The sequence below is a fragment of the Micrasema longulum genome, unplaced genomic scaffold (assembly GCF_059751315.1).
Source record: "Micrasema longulum isolate JH-2025_06_02 unplaced genomic scaffold, ASM5975131v1 h1tg000225l, whole genome shotgun sequence".
In the NCBI taxonomy this organism is placed as follows: Eukaryota; Metazoa; Arthropoda; class Insecta; order Trichoptera; family Brachycentridae; genus Micrasema; species Micrasema longulum.
The window spans coordinates 1,140,368-1,154,731 of record NW_028277430.1 but is presented as its reverse complement, the minus strand read 5'-3'; the positions used below and the strand labels follow the sequence as shown (position 1 = coordinate 1,154,731).

General features: G+C 31.9%; 1 long non-coding RNA gene across 1 annotated transcript; it reads left to right on the top strand.

The window, feature by feature from the left end:
• The first annotated feature begins 10,038 nt into the window (after positions 1 to 10,038).
• Positions 10,039 to 12,228, top strand: LOC148283534 (uncharacterized). Its single transcript, XR_015825575.1, has 2 exons — positions 10,039 to 10,277; positions 11,087 to 12,228. It is a non-coding gene; the product is annotated as an uncharacterized LOC148283534 (long non-coding RNA).
• The last annotated feature ends 2,136 nt before the right edge of the window (positions 12,229 to 14,364 follow it).

The window sequence follows — 14,364 nt, the reverse complement described above, 5'->3', positions numbered from 1 at the left end:
ACAGACATCTACTGAAGAAATATTCCATAAATCACAACTTATGACACCAAAACAATTATACGCTAAAACAATACTCACTTATAGATTCAAAAACTACTCTTACTCAAATGAAAGACATAACCCCCACAATACATCACATACAAATAATATAATCACTAGATCCTCAACACATAAACAACTTAAACAAATACAAACTAATACCACTTTCGGACAAAGGGATTTTGAGTATTATTCAATTAAAATCTAGAACCTACTTCCACTATCTATTAAAGCAATTAGTAATGAGAAAATGTTTAAAAAGGCTATAAAAAAATGGATAGTGGAGCTAGGTAGAAGTAAAATGGATTGTCTCATTCGCCCATACCAATGCTGAATCAACTGCTCCACAACTGTATGGCTTATGTTAGGTTTTTGTTGTTTTCATCGTGTGTTTTGTAATATAAATAATATAGATGTACATAAATACCTTGTTTTTAAAACTGTCTGAATATTTGTTAATTATGTTTGTTTTTTAAGTGAGTCTTCTTTGTTTATTCTCAAATGTAATTAAAAAAACTAAATTGTTAAGTGTCCTCGGCACGGGAAACCCCAGTGAGGTCACATTATTTTTATTATTAATTATAGTTTGTAAGCGAAAAATATGAATGAATAAATAAATAAATAAATAATTTCATCACTTTTGGTCATAACCCAGCATTCGGCACCATATGCAATGACCGTTCTGAGGAGAGTTTTGAAAATAATGGTCTTAGTTTTTCTAGTGAGCAATTTGGATCCCAGATGTTTAAACAAGCCATAATAACATCTGTTTGCTGCCGATAGCCGTGCTCTAATCTCGGTACTATAATTGTTATCATTAGTTATTTTAGTATTGATGTCTCAATTAACAATTATATATGAATTAACATACCTAAATTTCAGTAGAAAAAGAACCCTCGAAAATGTTGGTGATGCTAACAAGGACCAATTTGTTTTTCGTCTTTATGTTTAAGGCAAAAACCCAGCAAATGCACCCCTAAACATCATAAACTCATTGGTGAGTCTATTGAAAATGTTTCGTACATACGTGCAGTGATGTTTTTTTATAGGGAGGATAGAAATAATTAGCATTAGCACGGAAAACTTATCATGAAATATTATTAAGATTAGAAAATGTTAATATAAATTGCTAATGTTTTGTATGTAACATCAATGTAGGTAACACATTGACATATTGATAAACATAGGCATGCCCTGAGCCCTCAAAAATGATGACACTTAACTTATGCCTAGCGCATATTCAGCCGTTATTCGACCGCCAGCCAAACGCAACGTTTAGAATCGAAACCAAAATACCTGCTTGTGTCATGAAAGCGTGTAAAAACCTTTCGGATAAACATTGTAAAAAGGATTGTGTAACTTTTTATCGGTAAATATTTGTTAATGAGGGAATAATAAAGTTTAAAATAAATATTCAAATATAAATATTATTTTTTGTAAACGTCAAACTACGCCTAGCGGCACAATTGCGAAGCTCTTCTTACTTGCAGGGCTGCCCTGATAGGAATACGTTTTAAAATATAATAAATGTGAGTTAATATTATTTTTGCATTTCCAAAACGCAGAGAAAAAAAAAATGGGTCGAAATTATAAAAGTATGAGGAATGTACAATCAGATACTGAGTTAGGAAGGAGAGAGAAAGAGGAACCAAGGGAAAAAAAAGAATAAAATATATATTTTAAAAACAATAAAATACAGGAAGGTCGGGATCCTAAGGATATGTAGTAATGTTTTAGATGTTTTTTAAAGGTGGCTAGAGAGGGTGCATTTTTCGTATGAAGAGGTAGCTCATTACAAAGTCTAGCACCTTGGACAGAAAAGTAACAACTGAAAAATGATGAGGTTTGTCGAGAAATAGAACTATTACTACCATCAGAGAGAATGGACCGCCACACACGTCTATCCTGGCTTACATTCCTAGCTTCTTCCACATTCATACATCTTGTCATACATGCCTTTCGGTTCTGTCTGCTTTTTACATGACCAGACTTAAGATTTTGGTTTATATGATCATGCCACGTCTTCCTTGGTCGTCCTCGTTTCACGTTACCGTTCATTTTCGCCATCCATTCGTTCTACGTGATCAAACCATCTCAGAGACCCTTTCTTAATCTTATCAATTATACTTGACTCAGATTTACACTCAGACAATTTGAAAAAAAGTCGTAAATAACTTGGGGAAGAAAACGAGAATCGAATTGTCATAGTGTGGGATTTAAAATTTGGTTAGTCCACATATTTTAAATATTAAAATAGCAATAGCGTTTAATATGCTGTGCTTTTTTGTTAGCGTGCTAATGAAATATTGCATTAATTTTCATTACTGATCACTGAACACCCACCCCTGTCCAGTTACAGAGGGGTGAACTCCGCTTGGGAAAATTTTGTTTTGTCGCTTTAGTGGAGAGTGTTTGTATGGGCTACTGGTGGCCAATGGCTTGCGGCCCGGGTGATTGTTTTAAGTTTAAACAGAGGGTTTTAAAGGGGTGAACGATGAGATACGATGCAATGGAAGATCAAATTTTATTTTGTTTGGAAAACCAACCGTTCTCCAATCTATACAGTTTAACACGGCTGTGGTCTCATTAAAAGTAAGGAAATCATACGATTTAGCCATTTATTTTTTTTATTTCTATGGCACGTCTTTAGACAAATATTTATGCTCGTATCGACCGTTGAATGACGTTAATTTTTTTCTAAAAACATACTGAAGAAATTAAATATTTCCAACCAAAAACATATTCTATAAAAAAATATATCATTTTATAAAAAAGGGTAAGAACTAAAATATAACTGTCTTTTTTTTATAAAACGATTATTAAAGACATAATTTTGAGTAGAATTTTAAAAAAATAGCGCAAAATTTATGTAATTCAAAATGCTTGTATTTCTTTTCAAAAACAAAAATTTAAGATTTTATTTTTTTTTTAAAAGGAATAACCCGCTAAGCCTCTATTTTGAGGCTTGTCAGCAGGTGGGATAGAGGGGATACGGAAGGAGGTAATGAAAAATACACCACAACACCCAGACCAATTAAGAAAAAAAACTTTCTTGGATTTTTTTCTTGCAACTGGCGGGAATCGAACCCGCGACGCCAGTTTCAAAGATAGCCGTCTAGCCAACTGCGCCACGGCGCCTGTCTTTAATTTAATTAACAATTACAATAAATTTTACTTTAATACTATGAGAATCAATGCACCAAAGTTTGGTCTGAATTAATCTAAACAAAATCTTGGATTTTTTTTGTTGGCAAAGCCTGAATTTCAAGATGTACCTTGTTGTAGAATTTTTGAAGCAAAAGAATTATTATTTTTTGCAGTCTGGTAGTGGGCACAACTAGCCTATCCTTATTTCTAGTGTTGAACCTATGGAAATCTCTGTTCCTCTTAAAATCATCAATATTTTTGCTGACATAGATCAAGTTTTCATAAATGTATGACATGTGACTGTCATTGATTCATATTTATTTATTTATTTATTATATACATACGGCCTAAGCCAATTACAACAGTTACATGAAGAAACCACCAGATCATGACCCGACAAGTATCGGCACAGCAGCTGATGGTACCACGACAAAAAAACTACTATGGTGACAGAACAATGGGTAGTGTAGTACCAAAACTGTACAATTTAATACCAGCCAAAAATCGTGAAGAAAAAAACCTAATTTCATTTAAAAAAATAGTCAAAAAATTATTAAACAGCAAGTGAAACTTAAGTGTATAAATATATCTTATTCTTTAATTATTATTAAACTATGTACTTACTTATAAATTTAAAAAAAAATAATGTAATGTAACCCGCAGACAAGCTTCAGCTTTGCGGGAACAAAAATACAATTTTGTATGTTATTTACTTGTTAAAATGAATAAAACTTAATAAAAAAAAAAAAAAAAAAAAAAAAACATAAATGCAAGAAACTGAACAAAAAGAACATAAAACTATTTAGCAATGACAAACAAGGGCAAAACAATAATAGTATACAATATATTTAAAAAAACGAAAGACCATAAACTTTGAGCTAAACCATGCCAATCCAACTTCATCCCACACTGTTTAGTCGCGAAGAGATCTACGAAAAGCCGGAAGATCTATCCCAAAAAATTCCAAGTCGTGTTATGAATTGACTAATCTACACATTCTGGACATTGGGGCATAAAAACTAAAGTTGCTCTTAGAAGATTTTATAAATGGCAGATTTTGACTTCTGGTGACACGGTTGGGAACATGAAAAGAAATTGATTGCAACAGAGATAAGACATCACTTAAAGCATGAAGTATTTTGAAAATGCATATAAGGTCCATCTGAGTTCTACGTCTCTCCAATGAAGACAGATTAAGAGATTGCTTTATTTCAAAATAAGAATAATTACCCCTTTGTAATCCGAGCAACCATGCCACTTTTCTTAGAAAACGGTGTTGGACAGACTCGATATGGTCAATATGAGTCCTATAGAATGGAGAAATGGGTAAATATGGTAAATTGCTCGAACAGCTCTCTTCTGCAGCACAAAAGCAGAATCAATATCTGCAGCACTACCCCACAGCAGTATACCGTAAAACATGTTGATTTGAATATTTAACTGACTAATTGTTGAATTGTATTATACAGATGCAATTTGTCGACGCTAATAAGTGATTCAATGAATCCTATGTAAAGAATATACTAAACTAAACTCGGAAAAAAAGTCTGCGATGTATTACCTATAAAATAATCACAACTCGCCAGTGGATGATTTACATTTTTTATTTATATGATTTAGATGATTTATTTATTTATTTATTTGACACTTTATATACATATACAATAATATATATATATATATATAAGGGTGGGCATATTGCCTTAAGGCAATTTCTTCCTACCTACCCAAACCGTTCAGTTTGATAAAATTGAATTGCAACAAATTGAATCTTACAATTTTACACAAAAATTAAAAACAAAGATTAATTAAAGAATTAAAAAATAACACTATACAATGAAGAGAGGAGAGGGGAAGGGAAGGAAAGAAGAAGGATAAAGGAATAATTTAAATATTTAGATAGTGACATTTTAATCTTGATTTAAATGTAAATAAAGAAGTAACATTAGTAGGTATATTATTCTACAATCGAGCGGCTACTACTGTGAAAGAGGAGGCAAGAAAATTAGAGCGATGACAGGGTATTAAAAGGGTTCTCTCGTTACTAGAACGAAGAGATAGTCCGTGTTGTGAAAGAGGTTGGATGAGCTCTCTCAGATAAACAGGCAAAGTGGGATTATTTAAAATATTGTGAAAAAGTGATAGAATGTGAATGTTTCTTCTATGCCTGATACTGAGGCAGTGTAGTTGCGTGCGTTACTCGGTTATGTGGTCAAATTTGCGAAGGCCAAAGATATAAAGAATTAAAATATTCTGCAATCGTTCTAATCGTTTTAGTCTCAAGTCCTGGAAAATAATAAATAATTGGGAAATTAATGAATGATTTGATTTTTACTCTTGTGTCATTTCAATTTATTTGTGTAAAGTAATTTGTGTTATTATCCTATATTATACTATTTGTATACACGATGTTAAAACCCTAAAGGCGTTAGTAAATACATAAATATTATAACTTACACATACATACATAATTTGGATATGCCGTGGGTTCGTCGATTAAAAAACATTTTCACAGGAAAAAGAACCATTTTGGTGGCTGGAATTAATGTAGTGTTTTTTATTCATTGCATACAGGGTGAATAATAAGTCCATTATGAAAAACAGAGTAAGACGAAAGCGACAGCACATAAAAAATGAACTTTAAGTATTAGAAATTTACATATGCACGCGACGAGAAAATCACGAAGATTACATACAATTTTATTACGCCTCAGGCCCTGGGTTTTATTAATGTTACTCAGTGATATGAGCAATACATTATTTAAGTTTATTTTATGAAATAAATATCGATCGCTAAGATCGCTCAGTTATGAGCAACTACTTTCTAATGTGGACTATACTGCAAATTTTCCTACAAAACAGATATAGATTTAATAGTCAGCGAACACCGTATAAAAGTCAATCACAATTAAACGCAAAATGACATATTACCATGAACTCATTCAAATCATAAATAACTGCAATCCTAGTCCAGTAAAATCACATTTAACATTTAACATACTGATGTGTTCTGGGTCAAAATGATTGCAATGTAATTGGAATAATATATTTTTTTAAATCACTTTGATTTTATGTACCACTTACATTTTTTTTTAAATTTGACAATACAAACTAACATAACATATACTTCCATACTTCCACTATCTATTAAAACAATTAGTAACGAGACAATATTTAAAAAGGCTATATAAAATGGATAGTGGAGCTAGGTAGAAATAAGATGGATTGTCTCATTCGCCCATACCAATATTGAATCAACTGCTCCACCAGTGTATAGCTTATGTTAGGTTTTCGTTATTTTCATTGTGTGTTCCGTAATATAAATAATATAGATGTACATAAATACCTTGTTTTTAAAACTGTCTGAATATTTGTTAATTATGTTTGTTTTTTAAGTAAGTCTTCTTTGTTTTTTCTCAAACGTAATTTCAAAAAAGTATATTGTTAAGTGTCCTCGGCACGGGAAACCCCAGTGAGGTCACATTATTTTTATTATTAATTATAGTTTCTAAGCGAAAAATATAAATAAATAAATATATATATATAATTTTCACAGTGAGGATAGAGTGGGCGGCTATGGGAGTAGAGAGGAAAGGGGGTTTGTGTGTCGATTGAGGGAGAGGGAACATATTTAAAATAGGACGATTACTAAGATTTATTGATTACTAATAATATTAAAAATTTTATTTACAGCTATTCTAATCTCCAATATTTCAAAATAATCAAGTGCATCTCCTTTTTACCGGAATTAAAAGATTTACCGTATGACATAAAACTGTCTCCAAGCTCTTGCTTCTGGGTAGTATTTCCCTTTTTCGGTGAACACAGCACTTTCACTACAGTTATTCGGGGAATATATAGATAATGTGGCGGCGCGTCGGTCAGAAAATGTAAAGGTGTGCGGATGCGGGCAGATGATTAAAGGGCGAGCGGATGTGGGCAGATAAAATATGATGCATGCAGTTGTTGACAGAACAAAATTATCAAAAGAAAAAAACGTGATTGTTGATGTTGGTTGCTATGGATATGGAAAATTGTTCTCATAGCAACCGTAGCTACACATGGCCATAGCAACAAGGAGAATAAAAAAACATTGGAAGTTGGGAAATCACAGGATGGGTAGGATGGGTGGACTTTCATCAACTGGCGGCCCATCGAGCCACAAACCGATCAATCCCACCAACCACTCGCGTAACCACTACTTTTGTGTAAAATACATGCCTGTTTATATTTACATATGTAAAACATGTAACATCCTACAAGGCGTTAGGATGATAAATAAATAAATTAGAAAGACAAGTCCAAATAACAAGATTTAAGTTTACTGAGCAGTTTAAATAAAAATCAGTACACCTCAAGTTGAACTTGCCTGTACTCTATTTTCATTTTCAGGATAATGTTAATTACATACATACTCGTATAAAGGGTATTCCATTTAAAGCTAATTTTAAATTTCCATAGACAAATTAGCGTGATCCTTGGCGGGAGCAGACCACATGTAATGTTTAAGAGCAGGTCTCTTCTGCTAGTGCAAATAATAGTGGAAGGTCTTAAAACCATAATAAGGGCTAAGGGGGAGTCTATTTATTGACCGGTCACAGGTGCTCCGAATCTACCCTTGTTTTCCTACCCTTTCTCTGACGACGTTTAGCTGAAACTACGAGGGTTACTTATTTACAGGCACTTAAGGAGACACCCTCGCCAGAGACAAAATTCATTTTTCGTTAATTATTATTTGAATTTTAGTTTTCTCGTTCGTTTTAGTCGGCGAAACCTCTGACGTATAATAAATAGACCCGTTATTCCTAAACGAGCTACATCTCGTTCACACTCATAAACATGGTAGAAATAAATTTTACAATACTAGCTAAGAAACGCGTCTTAAAACAAAACAGCTATACATGGCACCTAAAATGACAACATCATTTGGCCAAAGGAGTCAAGTATACCTTGCTCTAAGAATATATAACAATATATACACACCAGTTTGACATAAACTACTTGACTAAAATTGAGATCTTAAAAATTGTGCACAAAATAACACTGGGAAACATACAAGACGACGACATAATATTAGTCAAAAATGCTGACATATACAAATATAACACCAGACAACAACAACACTATCATATTGAAAAAGCAAAGACAAACACAGGACAGTCAAAAATACTACATAATGGACTTAAACACTACAACGACCTACCTTACTACTTGAAAACTTTTACTGGAGACAAATTAAAAATCAATCTGAAAAAGCACATGATGACTGAACTAACTAGACTAGACGAGACATAAAATGACTAGACAATATTAAATTTCTAATGGGTTTTTTAAAACTGTAAATAAATAAATAAAAAAAAAATATGATTTGCCACAAAAGTAGATAAAAATCTTGATCAATTAAAATTATTAGTAAAAAAAAATGGCCACTTGAGTTGGGTCCCGAGAACTGTCTTGAGATAGTCTCCTCACCAAAGCAGTAGACTTGTTTATATTAAATTATTTTTGCGTTTCATATTTTGTATTTATATCCACACAGTGTCTCGATAAATATATGTCATATACTCGTATGTTTGGAATTTGTACGGATGTTGGGCCACCGGGAGCTGACAGTAGCTTGTTACTTGACCTAATGTCTGCACAGTTGTTAAATATGTGAGCTGTACTAATAATATTATTTTGTTTTTTTTTCTTCTTTTTTTTCTTTCTATTATTTATGTATATATCTGTGTGGATTTAAGTATGAATTTGTTTATTTTTTAGACACCATTAGTATGTATTAAATCATGTAAATGAATGCCTCGACACAGGTTGTGCCCAGTGAGGTATTTATATTTTAAAACAAACGTTATATAAAACGTGAAATAAAAATAAATCTAAAATATAGCAAATATTGCATTGCCCGAAAAAAAATCATTTATATCGCCTAAGACAATCACAACAGTTATATGAATAAAAGTATCGTCGTAATCGTAGAACAACGACGGATGTGCGAAAAATGCAAAGACATTGACTTTCTTTAATATTTGATATTGAAAAGGTTATAAAAAGGTTTTTTTCCTGGTTTAAAATTATATTTTTCTAAAATCATACAATTTTTTTTTTGTACTCCCAGGAGTTACAACAAACTCATTTTGGGACAGAATAATATTTACGTAAAGGTATGGTAATAATAATTATTATTATATTGTAACAAATAATGATATGTAAATAAAACTGAAATAAGATAGCAAGCAAGTATATACCAAGAAATTAAAACAAATAATAATAAACATTTACATATGGTAAGAAAGAAATATCCGAGGAAAAAGAAGAACTGAATTGTAAGATAATATGATCTACAAAGGTTAAAGACGCTTTACAGTTTTAGGGTGTCACCCTTCCAGTGGATAATGGCACCAATATAATCTTTCTAGAAAAGTCATTTATTTAAAGACCTTAGAAAACCAACACTGAAGAAATTCAACCCTCAATTACGCTACCCCCTCCCAATTGATTAATGGATAAATGCAGTAATGATTGTTTTATTGAAATTAATGAATCGGAAAATGCATAATATTAATGAAAATATTAATCAATTATAATTTACATTTTCAATTTAAGTCGGGCTGTGGTCCCTAGTGATGGAAACTCTGGATTACTGATTGAGGTTCAGTCCCACTCTACTTAATTCTTTTTTCAATTTTAAGATTTAAAAAAAAATATAAAAAAATTTAAGTTTTTTTTATTTTTATATATTTTTTTTATTTTTTAAATTAAGTCTTTTGTTTAGTTTCGTCTGGTAGTTTATTGTATGATTTCAGTCCCTGGTTTATCAGTCTCGACTGTTCTTGTCTCGTTTTAGAATGTTGTAAGGTAAACGGCTGTAATACTGACCGTGCCCGTATTACTGATCTATTTCAACAAAAACAAAGATAATAGGAAAAAGCAAAAAAAAAAACACATTTATGAATATTGGCAACACTAGAACACAGCATCTGTTAATTGTTCACACTTGTTCTATGGTTGACATTCGAATTTTTCTGTTTAAAAAATCAGTTAGAGTTTGGACACCCGGTGACTAACAGCAGTACACAGGAAATCCTTACGAGGTAAGCCTAATTTTCAAAGTTTACTTTAAACCATATATTTTCTGTATTCAATTGTTATTCAGTTATATTTCTATTCAGTCAGTAGGATTTGACTCTTGATATTTCATAAAACAAAGTATTTGTAAGATATTTTTACTATTTGTATCATAAATTTTAAAAATAAAAGTGGTCAGTATTACATCCAACCATTTTTTGACTGTTTCTTTTACTGACCTAAGCAGTCAGTATTGCATCCGGCTGATATTTTAGTCGTTTTCTTTACTGACCTATGGGTCAGTAATAAGTTCAGTGAGAATATTTCAAAAATTTAAATTAGTTTGATTGAAACAAAATTAAAAACACATTTTTTGTGTGATTTGTAGAGCACAAAGAATTTTGAATTAGGAAATGTAGTTCTGACTTATATATTTTTGCTTTATTTTAATCTTATAAATGAGTAAAGTTAGTGGTCAGTAATAGAAACAAATTTCGGTCAGTATTACATTTTATAATCTGATGTCAGTATTACATATTATGTCAGTAAATAAGTTCTGTGCCGAGACATATTTTTACATATTTATTTTGATTTAAAATAAAATTAACAAAGTTATTTCCAATGTAATATTTAAATACGCATTTTTTAAATAACGGAACATAAAACTTAAATTTTACTTGTAAATTGATCCAATATCTGACTACCAAACACTATTGTATACGATGTATAAATAACACAAGATAAAATTAAGTAAAACTGGATTTCAAAACATACGTTTTAAGCTACTTTAGATGGAATTTTTGAAAATATAAATTTCATAAACCTTTTGTTTTAGATATGATGGCGCCTAAAAGAATGCAGTATAGTGAACAGTCAGTGAAAGATGCGTTGTTAGCTGTGGAAAAAGGAATGACAATATACAAGGCCAGCAATTTGTATAAAATCCCAAAAACAACATTGTTATACAAGAAAAAGGGCAAGTATCCTGTAGAAAGAATAGTTGGACATCCTACAATTCTAACTAATCACGAAGAACGTCAGATAGTCGATTGGATAATATTTATTGGAGAAAGGGGATTTCCGGCGACCAAAGACCAGTTACTTGACAGTGTTCAATTACTATTATTGAAATTAAAACGCGAAAATCCCTTCAAAGACGGAAAACCTGGCAGGCGTTGGTACGAAGGATTTTTAAAAAGACACCCTGGCATTTCGCAAAGAGTGTCACAAAATTTAATTAGAGCAAGGGCGAACGTAAGCGAAAAAAATTTAAGGCAATGGTTTTCTACTGTTAAGAACTATATCGATGAAAATGATTACACAGATGTTTTGAATGACCCAAAACGCATTTATAATTGTGACGAAACTGCTTTTTTTTTAAGTCCGAAGGAGTCGTCTGTCATAGTGAAAAAAGGTTCGAAATCTGTTTATAATTTTATACACAACGATGAAAAAGAATGTCTTACTACACTTGTGATGGCTAATGCAGCAGGAGACCTCCCCCCCCCAATGATAATTTATAAATATAAAAGAATACCACTTTCGCTAGCCAGAAAAATGCCACATGGTTGGGGAATGGGCAGATCTGATTCCGGGTGGATGACTGGAGAAGTGTTTTATGAATATATAGGAAACGTTTTTTTTCCATGGCTCAAAAAGAACCAGATAGTATTTCCTATAATTTTATATGTTGACGGGCATTCGTCGCACATGACTTTGGCGCTCAGTGAGTTTTGTAAGGATAATAAAATTATATTGATTGCTTTGTACCCAAACGCAACTCATATATTGCAGCCCCTCGATGTAGCCCTATTCCGTCCAGTCAAATTAGAATGGAAAAAGAGAGTTCACCAATGGAAAATTGATAATGAGGGTAAAAAGCTTATGAGAGAAGATTTTGCCCCTTTATTAAAAACTGTATTAGAAACAGCTGGTAATATGAATACTCTTCAAAATGGATTTAGGACTTGTGGGTTGTATCCATTTTCCCCAGAAGGAGTCAACTATAGAAAACTTGATTTTAAAAAAGCGCGTCCTTGCACGTCAACACCATCATCGTCTTGTCCTAAGCACGTCGTTACTTCTCAAAATCTGTTGAAAATTCCTAACAACAAATACAACGCCGTATTTCTACGTTTATTTGAAAATTTACTGACAAACAACCAAATTGATGCATTTAATGATCAAACAAATGATACATGGAATGGTCCAAAGGAAGACGAAAATTTGTTCTACATTTGGAAAATTACGAAGAATTTAGTCAATGAAAATATCGGATTGGTCACAGGGAATAATGACGAATGTCATTTAGGGTATGAAACTTTCGTTAACAACGATACGTTGAATGAGTCTCTCATAGCGTTTGACGATAGTTTTTGGTCAACAACAGGTGATGAATCTGAAATTATGACAATGGTGGTAAAAGATAGTGAACTAATTCCCGAGAAAAACAGTGAACCAATGTCCGTTTCTCTTACCGCAAATTTAGATCGAGAACTCCTAGAACAAGCGGGCACAAGCGATACTAATCTCAATGAAGCGACGCCTTGTAAAACTCCTAATTCTAAAACAATTATTAATGCTCTTACGCCCTTTAAGCAGTGTCTGTTTTGGCCAGAAGATAAAGTGGTAGAGAAAAAGAAAATTACAAAAAGAATTCCAACTGTCATTGTTTCATCAAACGATTATATTAACTACCAGCAAAAGGTCAAAGATGACAAAATGAAAAAAGATGAAGAAAAATTGGAAAGGAAAAGATTAAAAGAGGAGAAAAAAAATGTGGTGCTTGAGAAGAAACAAGGAAAGATAAAAAAAACAGAAGTGCAACGGAGTTGTTTAAATGACTTTGGCGGTTATAAATTGAATGAGTATGTAATTGTAAAGTTTGAAGAAGAATATTTTCCAGGGATTGTGGTGAAGAGCAAAGATAATGGTTCCGCCTTAGTCAGAGTAATGGTTATGAGTGGCCAGAATTGGAGGTGGCCAGAAAAAGAGGATACTATATGGTATTCTTCTGAAGAAATTATAAAAACAATTCCAGAACCGGAATTGCTGAATGCGAGGGGAATTTACTCCATCCCTGATATAACAATATTACGCTGTTCATCTGATAAGTAAATCAATATTTTAGGTATTTCTTTTAGTAAAAATTATTTTACTATTTTTTTTAGTTACCTCTATGATTATTAATTGATATTTTTCTTATGTGTTGTTAGATTTATTATCAAATATATTGAATAAATAAATCAAAATCTTTTATTTCACTCCCGGTCAGTAATAGGATCACCATAGGTCAGTATTAGAGTGAAATCCATTTTCAGTATGTCAGTAATGAATACAAAATCTGGATATGTTTAATATTTTTTATTTATTTAAATTGCTTGATTTTTTACTTTTATTTTTTTAACGTATTGAAGTAAATTTATCAATTTTAGAAATAGACAAAATTATATAGTTTCAATTACCAGGTATTTAAAAACAAAAAATGAATAAAAATGTCTGTCAGATTAAGACACGAAATGGGTCAGTATTATAGCCGTTTACCTTATTTGGTATTGTTCTGATATTCTCGTATTTTGTCCATGTTTACTACATTAAAAAAACAGTTTTAGTTTAACGGTGTTGATAACACCGTTTTCCCAGGAAACCACTCTCTAGTCGCCGTTACGACGGCTGTCCACCGCATCACCGTTCACTACGGCCGTTAAGATGCGGGCACCGCTGTCCTAGGAAACCCGAGCTTTATCAGTACTTCCCCACCACTAGTCACATTAGTTTGACAGCTGTCATTTTAACCAAGCCATATTTTAAGGACTATAGTCATGTCAAAGACGCAATCGACAATCGAAGTCCATGTATGATAAAATCTACAGTTTTTCTCAATCAACGAAGTAGGAAAATTAATGCTGGTTTGAGATTTCGCAATTTAACATTAAAATTAAAGGTATCTATTATTTAACGCATGCTGATTGTTTTTATATAGCAATTATCAATATAATAAGTATGAAAATAATTTATAAATATGTATTTTTTATTATTTATTTATTTTTCTGTATTCAATGTTTAATATATAAAATTACCACCGTTTAAGTGAATTATCGCTTTAATTCTATT